This window comes from Aotus nancymaae, unplaced genomic scaffold (genome assembly GCF_030222135.1).
Source record: "Aotus nancymaae isolate 86718 unplaced genomic scaffold, 86718_ANA_hifiasm-v0.15.2.pri h1tg000062l, whole genome shotgun sequence".
NCBI lineage: Eukaryota > Metazoa > Chordata > Mammalia > Primates > Aotidae > Aotus > Aotus nancymaae.
In genome coordinates this window covers 3,579,976-3,593,860 of record NW_026988476.1, presented here as the reverse complement: position 1 = coordinate 3,593,860, position 13,885 = coordinate 3,579,976, and the positions used below count along the sequence as shown (strand labels likewise).

The following is a 13,885-nucleotide window of genomic DNA, read 5'->3' as shown; positions in this document are numbered from 1 at the left end:
CAGATGGCAATTGATGACAAAACTGCACCGTAAAGCGGCAGAGATTACAGGAACATGTAAGCGGTTGTCTGTCTTGCTCCCTGACCTAAGAAAGAGTAAATGCTTTGAAAAGGCAATCCTTAAGTTCCCCAGGAAGAAGGAAAGAGTCAGTATCCTTGAAAGAGCAAAACAATAGAGGTGCATAGAGGTCAGCCCCGGAGGCAGCTGCTCCTTTGACCTTCTAGACAGACAAATGAGGCTTAATAAGAAAGGGAGACAAAATGGCACATAATTCTAATGAATAAATATGGCTCAATGCCATTCAGGAGTCTTGCACTGAAGGCATTCCATGACATTCACATTTCAGATGAGACCGTTAGGGAAAAAAAATGAATTAAAATGGAGTAAAGTAGACGAGCACCAACTGAAGAATACTATATTCTTCAGTTTGACTCTTAGAAGTAATTTTGACTATTGACTTCACTTTGGGAAAAAGGTAAAAAGTAGGAATAAGTAGTGTTTACATAATCTTAAATCCCCTGACCTACTTACTCAATAAAAAATGAGTACTGTTCTAAACTCTGCAAATTTTAACAGTCTCTATAAAGATTTAAGTTTTTATTTAATTTATTGCCTATGACATGTCAGTCAGCAATTTGAGCCTGACTTGTAGGGACAGCAAGGTAGTAGGGTCAATTTACTTCTATGGTATATGTTCAAATCTAAGCAATACTGTAAGCTCCATTCTAAACATAACCCAACTCCTGAAACAGGAGTCAAAGAATAACATGAAGAAAGCATGTATGCCACACTGAAAAAGCAACACATTTGCAGAATTCCAAAAGGCATCTACTCTGCTCTCAGACTTTCACTGCTGTAGTTTTGTAAGAATTGTTTTATTGAAATCTGACTTCATACTTAGGTTTTCACAGCACTTTGCTGTAACCTGACTACTTGGTCACAGGCTAATGACATTTGAAGAGGAAGAAGGTCAAAGCTATCATTATGGTGGTGACAACCAATCACAGTGGGAAAAATAAGTTTTATTTATTACTCTTAATACAAGAAACCTTTACTGTGGAATATAATTGCACTGTCACTACACACCAGAGATTTTTAATCCCCAATCATTTCAACATATTTTACAGTTCATTACCTTTCCAGCTAGATATAGCAAGAAGGACTCTCCTGAGCCTATACAAAAGCATTAAAAAAATCTACTATTTTTACACTCATATTTTAACCATGCAAAATACTGGATGGGGAATTTGAAAGAGGCAAAAAAACTTGTATATTTCAAGTGAACGCTGGAATAAAAATATACATTTCCTAATCAATTTTAAATCTCTCCACTAAAGATTAGAACATCCAAAATTATGAATCATGAAAAGAATTGGAGGCTGTTTAACATACTGGTAAGAATTTTAAATTGTTTTTATAACCGCCAATGTGGCAGTGTCCAGACTAAACAAGACAGACTACACATCTTGCTGGCAACATACACAACCCTGCAGCTGATACAAAGTTATGTTGCCTTTAGGAAGAGATGACTTGTTATGATTCTCATAAGTTCTAATAAGTGTCACTGTGAAAAGGTAAGCAGTTGTATCACTGTGAATTTTGTTCAGTAAAAACCTATCACTTGCAGTCATTTTTCACACATTGTAGCTCATGCATCTTGGCCTGCATGGATTGAACTTAGCCTTCATCCCAATTTTGCCATGACAGAAGTTGTCTAGTTAGCTAAACTATATCATAAAAATAGAATTCACTTTTTAAACACTCTGGATTCTGCAAACACTGCTCTTCTGGATTTGGGGTGCTTGTCTTTGCAGGTGTATAATGAATATGAGAGCAAAGACTACCGTGAATGTATATTCTCTATAGTTCTCATCTAGTAACCCATACTTCACTACTAAGGATGCTTTCTACAAAATAAAAAAGTGCTATTAGCAAATTGGTTTTTTTTTTTTTTTTTTTTTTTTTTTGAGACGGAGTTTCGCTCTTGATACCCAGGCTGGAGCGCAATGGCGCGATCTCGGCTCACCGCAATCTCCGCCTCCTGGGTTCAGGCAATTCTCCTGCCTCAGCCTCCTGAGTAGCTGGGATTACAGGCACGCGCCACCGTGCCCAGCTAATTTTTTGTATTAGTAGAGACGGGGTTTCACCATGTTGACCAAGATGGTCTCGATCTCTTGACCTCGTGATCCACCCGCCTCGGCCTCCCAAAGTGCTGGGATTACAGGCTTGAGCCACCGCGCCCGGCCCAAATTGGTTTTAATTTCAAGTTATTCTGTATTTTCTATGTAAGTACTCTAAAAACAAATTATGGAAGGTATGTTTGAAGTTAAACTGCTTTATTTCCAATCTGAATATAACTTTTTATGTGGAAATTGTGACAAATATACAATAAGATGTAGTCGCTTTACCAACTTGTAGTGAATTTTACCAAAAAGTAGCAAGAATGTACAGGAAAAGCCGGCATCATCGCAAAACGCCCCACTGTCCTTGCATGCGCACCACCGGGATCACAAATGGCTTCCACCGTGGCAGTTTTTAAGGCAATCAGTATCTATTTCAAAATAAATCAGCCCAAAGCCTTTTCCTCAAGTTTAAGTAAAGGAAACAGGCAATTGTGAATATTTCTAAATAATCTCATCAGAGGAAAGTAATGTAAAACAAAGAGCAATACCGTCTATTCATAATCAGCTATTTGAGTTACTGAAATGTTTAGCTGCTTTCCCCAGAGTTGAAGTCACAAAATCTTTTATACCTGCAATGGTTTTTACAAAGCTAAAAAAATTAAAATTAAATGCAAATGATTATATCACATTAACACAGATAATAAGGGAGACAGTGAAGAATGGGTAGTAACATATTTACTCAACATCTCTACTTCAGAATGTACAGAAGTTTGCACAAATACAGCGCTAGCAAGTTCTGTCTTTGCCTACTATTTCTTCCTTTTTTTTTGAAACCGAGTCTCACTCTGTCACCCAGGCTGGAGTGTAATGGCATGATCTCAGCTCACTGCAACCTCTGCCTCCTGGGTTTAAGCAATTCTCCTGCCTCAGCCTCCCAAGTAGCTGAAATTACAGGTGACCAGCACCATGCCCGACTTTTTTGTTGTTGTTGTTATTTTTAGTGGAGACGGGGTTTTGTCATGTTAGCCAGCCTGGTCTCGAACTCCTGACCTCAGGTAATCCATGTGCTCAGCCTCCCAAAGTGCTGGGATTACAGGCATAAGCCACTGTACCCGGCCTGCCTAATATTTCATTAGTGACTCTATTATTCCAGGAACAACACATTCTCTTCCAAAGACTAGAACTTTGGCAGACCAACTTCAAAGTAGACACCCTTCTTTTTTTTTTTTTTTTTTGAGACGGAGTTTTGCTCGTTACCCAGGCTGGAGTGCAATGGCGCGATCTCGGCTCACCTCAACCTCCGCCTCCTGGGTTCAGGCAATTCTCCTGCCTCAGCCTCCTGAGTAGCTGGGATTACAGGCACGCGCCACCGTGCCCAGCTAATTTTTTGTATTAGTAGAGACGGGGTTTCACTATGTTGACCAGGATGGTCTCGATCTCTTGACCTCGTGATCCACCCGCCTCGGCCTCCCAAAGTGCTGGGATTACAGGCTTGAGCCACCGCGCCCGGCCCAAAGTAGACACCCTTCTAATTAGAATCAAAGCTCTGAAAATAGGGAAGGAACAAGTGAGCACTTAGTTCTTAACAGGAGTGGGCGCTGGGCTGCTGCTCCCACTCAGCTTATCTCATGCTGTCTTCCTCTGACCTTATGCAGTGGGCACTAACAGTCTCAGTGACACAGAGAGAGAAACTGAGGCTCAGGGTCTATCATAAACTCACCCGAGGTTACACAGCTGGTCAGTGGCACAGCCAGGCTCTGACCTCAAGTCAGGTAACTTCCAAATCCAAGTCCTCACTGCCAACTATAAAGTTGCTGAAGAGAGAAAAATCAGCAACTAAAAAGCAAGATTTTGTTTTTAAGGATCATGGAAACTGGCAAGCCAGCTAAGAAAAAAATGCCTATTGCTAACAAAAAATTAAAATATGATTTGGTATTGATATTGTATATTGTCTAGAACACTTAAAGTTATGACTCATCTAATTATTTTTTTAAATTCATCAGAGTATGAGATAGTCTTGGACTTTCTCACTAACACAGTGTCAGGAAATGTTTGACAGACAACCCAACAGGTATTAGAGGAAACTGTAATGGGTCCTCAACACAGTCTGTTTAACTTTGTGAAATGTTAAATCTGGTTTGGAAATTCTTACTATTATACTTGAGAACATTTCTTGTGAATAACAGGGTGATAGCGCATATCAATTTCATATTCTTAACTGGTAATTTACTGCTGGTATAAATATGTATTATCAATCATTTAAAAATAACCTACTTTTTAATAGGCTACTTTAAAGGAATCGAGTATCTTGGCAACAGACAACCCCCATTTCAGAACCAGGAAGCACCTATCTGATTGAGGGGAGAAGAGAGAAGTTAGGACAGAACCCTACATCATATATGTTAAGGGCTTTGGATCTGGAGATAGATTATCTGAGTTTGAACTATAGTTCTCCTAACTGGTTAATTCTGTATTGTGAGGATTAAATGAGATAATCCATGAAGTGCACTTAATAGAACCTGGCACACAGAAATACTCAGCAAGCAGTATTAGTTATCATTATTATTCTCCAATGAGGTTGATCATCACAACTGTCTAACAGATATTCAATGACTATTTTGAATCAGGTGGTATGACTAGGACATCTGTAAAATATGATTAAAATATAATTTTAATCATATTAAAAATACATATGTATCATCTATAGCCCGTCATACCACCTGCTTTAATGAAAAGGAGTCTATATCCTTTTCATAAAAGCCTTCAGCTACATTAGGAGAACTGCCAAGCTTAGGAACCAATGCTTAGAGCTATGGTTTTCAAATAGTCTTCCGTGTATTTGTTTGTATGTCAAGATAAAATATCATCAGTATAAAAAAGAAAAAAAAAAGTTGGGAACTACTGGCCTAGAGGAAAACCACTTGTCCCAAAATCAAGTGCAAAGACAGGTCAGAAGAATCAAGCAAAGAAGGAATGCCCACTCAAGTTGACAAGAACAGGGTGGCCTTTATGCATGACTTGCTGAATCGTGGTTTTAGCTTTCGGCATTCCAGGTTGGGCAAGTATAAATAATTAAAGGCTCTGGTAAAGTGGTGTAGTAGAAATAGTAGAGAACTGATCAAAAGAATATTATAATACTGACTGTATCACTTAGAGGCCATCTAGCCTCATGTTCAGCCTCTCTTGGCCTATTTCATTTGTAAAATGAAAATAATATATTTTAGAGTTTGTAGGAAACAAAATTTTAAAAAGTCAGCTACCCAAAAATTTGCAGATAAATATAAGCTTTTATTGTTTTTTTACATTACACCCATAAGATATAAGGTCCAAGATGGCAGAAGTCACAGTGTTTATGTGCCACCATCATCTCAAGACCTTTATTCCTAGAAGCATCATATACTTCAAAATGCCTAACTGCTTTCTGAGCTAGATAAACTCAAAAGACTGATAAAGTAAATGAATGCAATTGAATTAAGTAACTACTCAAAAGAGAAAATAATTTTTAAATTTCCAATATATTTATTGAGTACCCTCTATAAGCTTGGAAAAAGCAGAAGATATAAGTCTCCATGCAACTGAGAAGTCAAATGCAAATTATAACAATGAGAACCAACCAAGAATGTTAAAAATCCTATCATTGTGCTTTGGTGCATAGTTCTGTGACAAATGTAGATATCAATAAAATTGAAAGTTAGATATTTCAAATAGTAGGCCTAGGGCAAAAGATGCCCCAACATGTATAGAACCTATGTGCATAGAACTAAAGTGACCTGAGCTGAGAAGGCTTCTAGAAAAAGAAGCTTTCGTGTTATTTTATTACTCTCTAAACATTAATTGGTCAGTTAAAATTTTAAAAGCAATAGTAATTTTTCCCTTTAGATAGCATTAATGATGTTTTGAACTAATGCTGACACTAAATAAAAATACAAATTGTCCCCAAAATATCTGTTTTCCCTCCTTCCCATCCAGTTCTCCTGGGAAGCTCTTACTCATCCTTCAACCTTCAGCTTGAACTTTTCTTCAAGTTGGTAAAGCTGGCTTATGTGTTTTGTGATAAACTGCTATGGTGCTCTGGGCCAATGCCCAAGGTAGCATCTTTGCTCTACTTACATGTCTGTGTTCTATGCTAACTTCCCCCGGAACAGACCCTCAGCATCTAGGGAGCAGACACAGACAAGTTCTTAGCACCCAGGAGGAGATAAATAATTGGCTGCTGATAAAATGAGTGGATGGTTCTCAGAGTGTGTTTCCCCAGCAGCAGCAGCAGCATCACCTGGGAACTAGTTAAAATGCAAATTCTTGGACCCCACCCTAGACCTACTGAGTCAGAAACTCTGGAAGAGAGGTCTAGCAATGTTTTGTCAAGACCTCCAGATGATTCTGATGCCTGCTGAAGTGGGAGAACCACTGAAGTGGGTATTCAAAAAAAGTCTTGATATACATGACTTAGGATTAACAAGAAAGAATGGCATTCTGAGACATAGCGATTATAGCTAAAGAGACATATCCCAGTTTGAATTATTCTCTCCAGAAATTTTCTCTGATGAGGCTTTTCTGCTTCCATTATAAAGCTATTCATTTATTTTTATCCTTTTAGGTCACAGTAGTACATAAAACATGTTAGTAATAATTTTTGCTAGCTACAGAGTTAAAATGAAAGCCAAACAACAGAAAACAAAACTTAACTTTTCTCTCTAACTTGCATGCATATGGAGGTTGCTGGATAAACATTAAGGAAAGAATGTTTTAAAAACAGTCCCCTTAATTTGTTCCTAGGCCAAATTTTCAATAAAAATGTGCTTAAAGTTTAAAAGCCTTCAAATTTAGACTGTAGAGAGGGTAAACTTTAAGGACTACTCATTTTTATCATTTTTTTAAAGAAAGTATTTTATGCATTTCCACATCTAATGCTACAGCACTGCATGAAGAACAATACAGTGAATTTCTAGCAGTTTGTCTTAGATTTATCTTGGAGCAATGTAAACACAAACCATATTATCTCTGAAGCAGCTCCTTGCATTTGGGTCTAATCAAGAGAAGAGAGTGACTATTCATGAAATAGTTCAGTTCCCTGAACTGAAAAGCTATCAAGAGATTAGAAGATAATAATACCCAAAACTCTAAGAAAAAGTCACATATGATCTTTATAGTCTGAATAATGTTGATGCATCTAAACCTCTCTTCTTGCTTACCTTCTTTAATCTTTAGCTTACTCTAAGACATTTGAAAAGGCTATGAATGAAAAATGATTCGCTAAGCTCATTTCTGTTGTTATAAGCAATCTCTGCAGACTCAGACATCACCATGTATTTTCCAGCTAAGTTGTAGAAAGACCGTCATTAGAAATTTTATTACAAATGGGCACTTACTTATGTACCATTTTCAGGGAAGGGAAAACACTGTACACGTTGTCATACAAAATTCTGAAATTCTCATGGCTTCCTGACTTCTATAGAAGAAGTACTTGACACATCTACTGTCAAAGGTAGAAAATCTAATGCATCCTGAATTTGAGAAGGGAACTGTAAACCAAAATACAGCTTGTATTTTTTTTATTCTTGATACTATTCTTTCTCTGTTCTTTATTCTGCTCAGTGAGTTTGCAAGTTATTTTTCTTCACCAGAAGTTTGAGCACTGAAGAATCACAAGACAGCCAAAATAAAAACCATAACCTCCTCTGAATTATTAGTGTATCAATTTGAAAACAGAATTCTATAAAAGAGACTTTTAAGTGGCCTCTTATCAGAAATGCTACTTGGAAGGATTTACAAATGAAGAAGTAAGTTTATCACTTATTATTTAAAACATAAAACTATTCATGTTACATCAATATGCATGTCTAGAAGCTTGTTTAAGGAAACTATTCACCATGCAAAGTTTTAAATGCACAGTATCAAAGAATAATTTTTGACATTTTGATTCATACATGCTTATAAAGCTCCAAGACAACATGGTTTAATTATAAAACATATTTCTACTGCCTTAGTCATGCCAATTAAATTTGATTGGATACTTTCTTTATTCAACAAGCTCCTTTCATGTCATTTTAATTTACTGTCAAAGCAGCCTGAATATTGGAAACTAAATTATTTACTACAGCCCATAAGCCAATAATGTTCCATTTGTCTCGTACAGAGGGAGACTAGACTAACAAGATTATTAAGGACATTACTTGTAATAGCGAATGTCCTTCACTTTATTTGAGCTTCATGCTGTGCTTTCAGAGATCATACTTCAAAAGAGCTCTATTTCATTCCGTCACAGAACCTCTGATATAAATTATTCTCTACTCCCTTTGTAATATTCTGATCACAGAGAAAGTGGACCCAATATTGTTGGGCTGAAATGGAAGCACGCTCTCTTCTAAGACAGCTACATAGTTTGTGTTAAACACCTTTGATGCACTCCCTTGTGCCAATACTACAAAACAAGAAAAAAATCAGCTGAATTTATCTTATAGTGATAATATTGCACACATCAAATTTACAAAAGCTTTTTGTTTTCACTGTCTTGAATGCAAAAAATGCTTCTAAGATTCTAGGACATCTAAGTAAATCAACAGCCTTAGTTTTCAGAAAATCAGAGTTCAGTAGGCACTGTATACCTAGACAGACACTTCATGCAGAGCTTCACTATTGTGAAATACTAGAAAACAAATTAAAATGTCTCAACCAGAAGCACTCTTAAAGGAAGAGAAAATAAATAGAGCTATGGCAAACTCTAATATGCCGATGGTCCAAGGGAATTCTGCCGAGGTTAGCCTCATGGTAAGACTTATTTAATATCTTCATTAGTGGTCTGGAGAGGGAAGAAACATATCAATTATATTCACAAATGGCAATTAATTGGGAAGTGTTGTAATTATTAGTATAAAAATGAAAAAGAACACAAAGAAGGCTGCAGAGGCCAAACCTACAGAAAAAACTTCTAAAATGGCAACTGAACAGTAAATTAAAAGGTTATAACAGAGTAGAAATATTAAGTCCCAAAGAGGTGCTTAAAAACTACATTTTAAAGATTACAAAATGATGTCAGACTAGGAACCAGCTGTACAACAGTTCTAAATAATGGCGATAATGAAAGGGAGTGATGTGGTCTCTCAAGAGAGGAAAAAGCAGAGGATGGGAAACAACAAACGTTCCCTTGACTTCTCCAACAGCGAATCAGAGTTTATTACAGAAGAGTGCTAACCAGAGAAAAAAAGACAGAATAGTATGTTACAATAAATGTTTATTTAGCTCGATGGCAAATTAAACGTTCAGGTTATCAACTCAAAAATAAGGCTTTATTTCATGTAATAAAATTAGAAAATTATTTTTATAGGATATAAAAAGAATCCAATTATTACTTAATACAGCTTACAGAGGTATGTGAAATATAAAATTAGAAATGTATTAAGAAGAAAAAGAAAAGTAGGGACACAAAATGGAACCAGGAATTAGCTTATTATAAACATTTATTTTGGTTTTAAACCAGTTATGTTGAGTAGTCAACTATGGCATTCTGTAAATGAATCATCAGAGTACACTGCAAAGGGCTCCAGCTTTGTAAGTGAACAAACAGAATCCTTTCAATACTATATTTTAGACATCTTATATATCACAGATTATCAAATCATCCTCTCTCTTACATGCATGCTTCCATGCAAGGTAAAACGATTCCACCAAAATAATAGAGAATTACATTGTGAAATTGATGTAAAGCACATTTTCTCTAGTAATGTGGAATAAGCTATTTAGTAGTGCTTTGACCATTAAGCAATCAACCATCTTTTGATAAAGGAAAATAGAGTAGGCCCTTAGCCACATTTGAGGGGTTCTATATGCTATGGCTAATTCTTCTCATAAGTTTTTATATATAGTGAATTTTTCTCATAAGTTTTTCTTCAGTTGCTGCACTGTTTAACTCAATTATGAAAACAACCTATTTCTAATTTTGTTGAAGTAAATGTATGTGAAGGGAGCAAATTGCACTTTCTAGGCGATAGGTCTCCATTTTGATGCTGGAGAGCACAAGGTGACACTTCCGTACACGGCTCAGATTTATGCAATAATGGGCAAATATTTCAAGGCAAATGCAGCTATAATGTTTATGTTAAAAACAATAGGTTATGACAGCAGTCAGATGTTCTATATCCCTCAAGTGTTAAAAATAAATTGTTTCTTTTTGCACACAAGAGATGGAGATTACCAAGGTGAAACATGACAGAAAATTTGTAGAAAATGATCCTGTCTGTGAGCAAGGCTTGCTTCCTCGTACTGATGGATAAAAACAGTACCCCACAGGCCACTGTGTATTGCCTTAATGAGTCAAATGACAATGAATTTTGAACACAGATCCTTGAAAAACCTGTTTTGTTGTCTTCCACTAACATTCTATTCAATATAAAATGACAAAGTTGTGAGTTCAAACATCACCTAGAGCCAAGTGTGTTTTCTTTCAAGATGGTTGTAAGCCTGGCACACATTAGATCCTCAGTAATTATCTGCTGGATGAAGTAGTTTTCTATAAGCACACACCTCTCTTCCACTTGGTCATCCTCCTTTCTCCCTGAAACTCTCCTTTATCACTTAACTAAAAGAAAACCAATGTTTCTCAGCACTTAACACACTGAGAAGTTAGTCATTTTACCTCCTCTCCCCTCAGAACCCCTGGTGAACAAATTGAAAGTTAATAAATGTGAAGCCAAATATTTGCCATTGAAAAAAGATATAAACATGCTGGTTTCATTTTAGCTCACTTGAAGCCTTTTGAAGTCTTGATCGCATACTTATTTTTATGACTGACATAACCTCACATGTGAAGGACAACTGATAAGCAGCAGTGATTTGTTGCAACTCTCAGTACCTTGTATGATTTGTAGAAGTGAAGAATTTCCCTTAACTTGTATACGTATTAGTTTTAGCTGACTAAATTACCAGACACTCCACATGAAGCAAGACTTTCCATATTTATTTTATATGCTATTCTGTGATTTATTCCTCCATTATTAGACCATTTGCCTTGGTAAAATAACTAATTACTAAATTCACTACCACAAATGGGAAGAACTAACTCATTGCACTGGCCCACTAGGTAAAAGTTATAAGAAGAATTGCCTTACAGCCTTGATTCAATTACACTTGGTTTTCATTTCAATAATAGACATCTACAGACAGTATCATCTTTTGCCATTTTAATTTCTTAAGACTTCTAAAATAACATGCAGCAGAAAATTAAACATTGTATTTTAGGTCATTCAAACTACTCAAACTTGTAAATGCAGTATTTATTTTTCCTCTGTATCAACAATTATTCATCTTTCTGATCCCTGATCTACTTAATCTGAAATTTAAACATAACCAGCAATAGTTTATTCAGAAGAATATACGTCTTATACATTTGTCTGCAGGACTACAGAGAGAATGGAAATGGAAACCAACTACCTGTAAGGAACAAGGATATGCTTCCAATAAAAATGATCACACTTTAAAACTCATTAAATCATTTTCCATTTACATGCATATTAACAAATTCATTATCCTAGTACTTCCTATTTGAACATTATCAATATCAGCTCTAACATTTAAAATTCTAGAACTGTCTGGGGTCCACAGGTAATACGTTTAGAATCTCAGTGACTTCCTTGGAGTTAATGTCATGTATTTCTTAGCTCCAAATTGGGCGTGAACAAAGGTATGCCTCATAGACTTTGAATTTATCAATCATTTGCCTTCCCAAAACATGATAGTTCATTTTTTCTGAGCCAATCAATGTTTTAATTTTTTAAAATAATTCTTTTTGAAAAATGTGCTATGAATTCCATTGGGTTCTTTATGCAAGAGTGGAAATGTATATACATTTTGCTTGTGAAAATGTACATGAGAAAAACTAAATATATATAAATATATTGTAAATATATTCATTTTAATGTTATAATCATAGCACATGCAAAAATGCATAGTTTATATACTGCATTCAAATATTTTAATATACTTATATTCTTTATGTAAATACCTATGCATCAAGTTCTATAAATAAAATTGTAATATAGAGTGAATAACATTTCAACATAAAAAATATATGTATATGCAAATCTATAGCTATGTATGTATGCATGTATATTTTCCTGATTGAACTTTATATACTACCCTCCATTTTGACTGAAACAGTGAAATAACTAGCATGTTGCCTCTCTGAAGCCGAAAGCAATTTCCTTTTCTAATTTTAGTTATGCAAAGCCTATGGGCATCATCAGCATTTAGTAATTAGTTTTATAATTACTGCTGTTTTGCTCACTGTCATTCAATTTTTCTTACAACATGGTCTGGGATTGAAACATCCCACATCCACAGCTGTGTAAATTGCTATCCATTTATAAGGCAAAAAAAGTAACATTCCACATACATCATTATTCAGTCAAGAATGTGCTGCTGGTACTTAGGTGATGCATAAGCTGCCCACTAAAGTGCCAAGAAAAACGGCATTCCAAATTCCAGGAAATGCTGTCTAACAGTAGGAGAAAATGTGAAAGCTGCCAGAACAATAAGATTACATCAACAAGCATGATGAAATATCAGAAATCTAAAGAACACGATGTCAAGACAAGTCTTTAAAATGTTAAATAACCACACTTCATTTTCATAGTAAACATCCAATGAACACATATGTGTGTATCCATGGTTGCTCTGTTGTGTTAAACACGTGTTGTTTCTTCAAAAGGGCAACCACAGCCTATGAAAGGTTTAATCATAATATACTAAGTTTTTCCTTAAAGTCACTGAAAACTTAAATAAAAATCTCATTATTTAGATAATTCAGTTTGATTTTCATAATGAACTGAAAAATCAATACACTGATTTATCTTTCATAAAGACTGAAAACTTAAAAGCTAAGACAGGTTTAGTATAATGTTGCTGTGGTCAATATGAACTTAAACAGCTTCTCCAAGAAACTCAGAGCACTGTTTGAATATATCTTTGAATATATGAGTTTTTCCACATTTTCTTAAGATGTGGAAAATCAAGACAAAATGATTTTACTTTGTCATGTCACAGACTAAAATGTCGAGGCCAGACCTGGGAATGTCCATCAACCAAGGTCACAGGGAGTTGACTCCGAAGCCAGCCACACATCTCAGGGCATCTCTGCCTTGAGAAAATGCACTATCCTCCAGGTTAGGGCTGTTCTTTAGTTTAATAAGCAACTCACACTGCAAGTCGTATTCGATGCTCTCACAAATGCTTTCCAAATTTCTTACATCAGTAAGTCTTGTGTCTACAAATAAACTACAAAGTTTGCATGAAGAGAAATGCATCTTCTATTTCTATCTCCAAGCTCCATGCACATGTCAGATGGTTAATATATACTTTTAATTTTAAATTAATAAATAAAACTACAATAAGGTAATAGAAAGGAGAGAATCTGCTAATAACTTTAAGACCCAACTGGACAGCTGCTGTGCCAGTGACACACAGGAACAAGCCAGAGCTAGTAGATGTCAAACAAAATAAGGGAACCTGATGGTCAGGTAGAGAGCTTTAGCTTCAATCCACCACTTCTGGACAAATGACAAGCATCTAAAAACAATCCTTTCCTCTTTGATTCTTTTCCAGTGGTGACAGGGAGAGGAATCCAGAAAGGACGGAAGACAAACAAGAAGCAACCTTGCCATCTTTCCACTTTGATCCCTGGGGCTGGGCATACAGAAGCTGATGATTAAGGTGAATCAAATAGATGCTAACTATCTCTCAGAATTGTATCAGGTTGTGACCAGCCTGGG

General features: G+C 35.8%; 1 protein-coding gene across 11 annotated transcripts in view; it reads right to left on the bottom strand.

The window, feature by feature from the left end:
- NPAS3 (neuronal PAS domain protein 3) overlaps positions 1–13,885 on the bottom strand; it is an 859,804-nt gene that overhangs the window by 561,057 nt on the left and 284,862 nt on the right. The gene's annotated exons all lie outside the window — the stretch shown is intronic.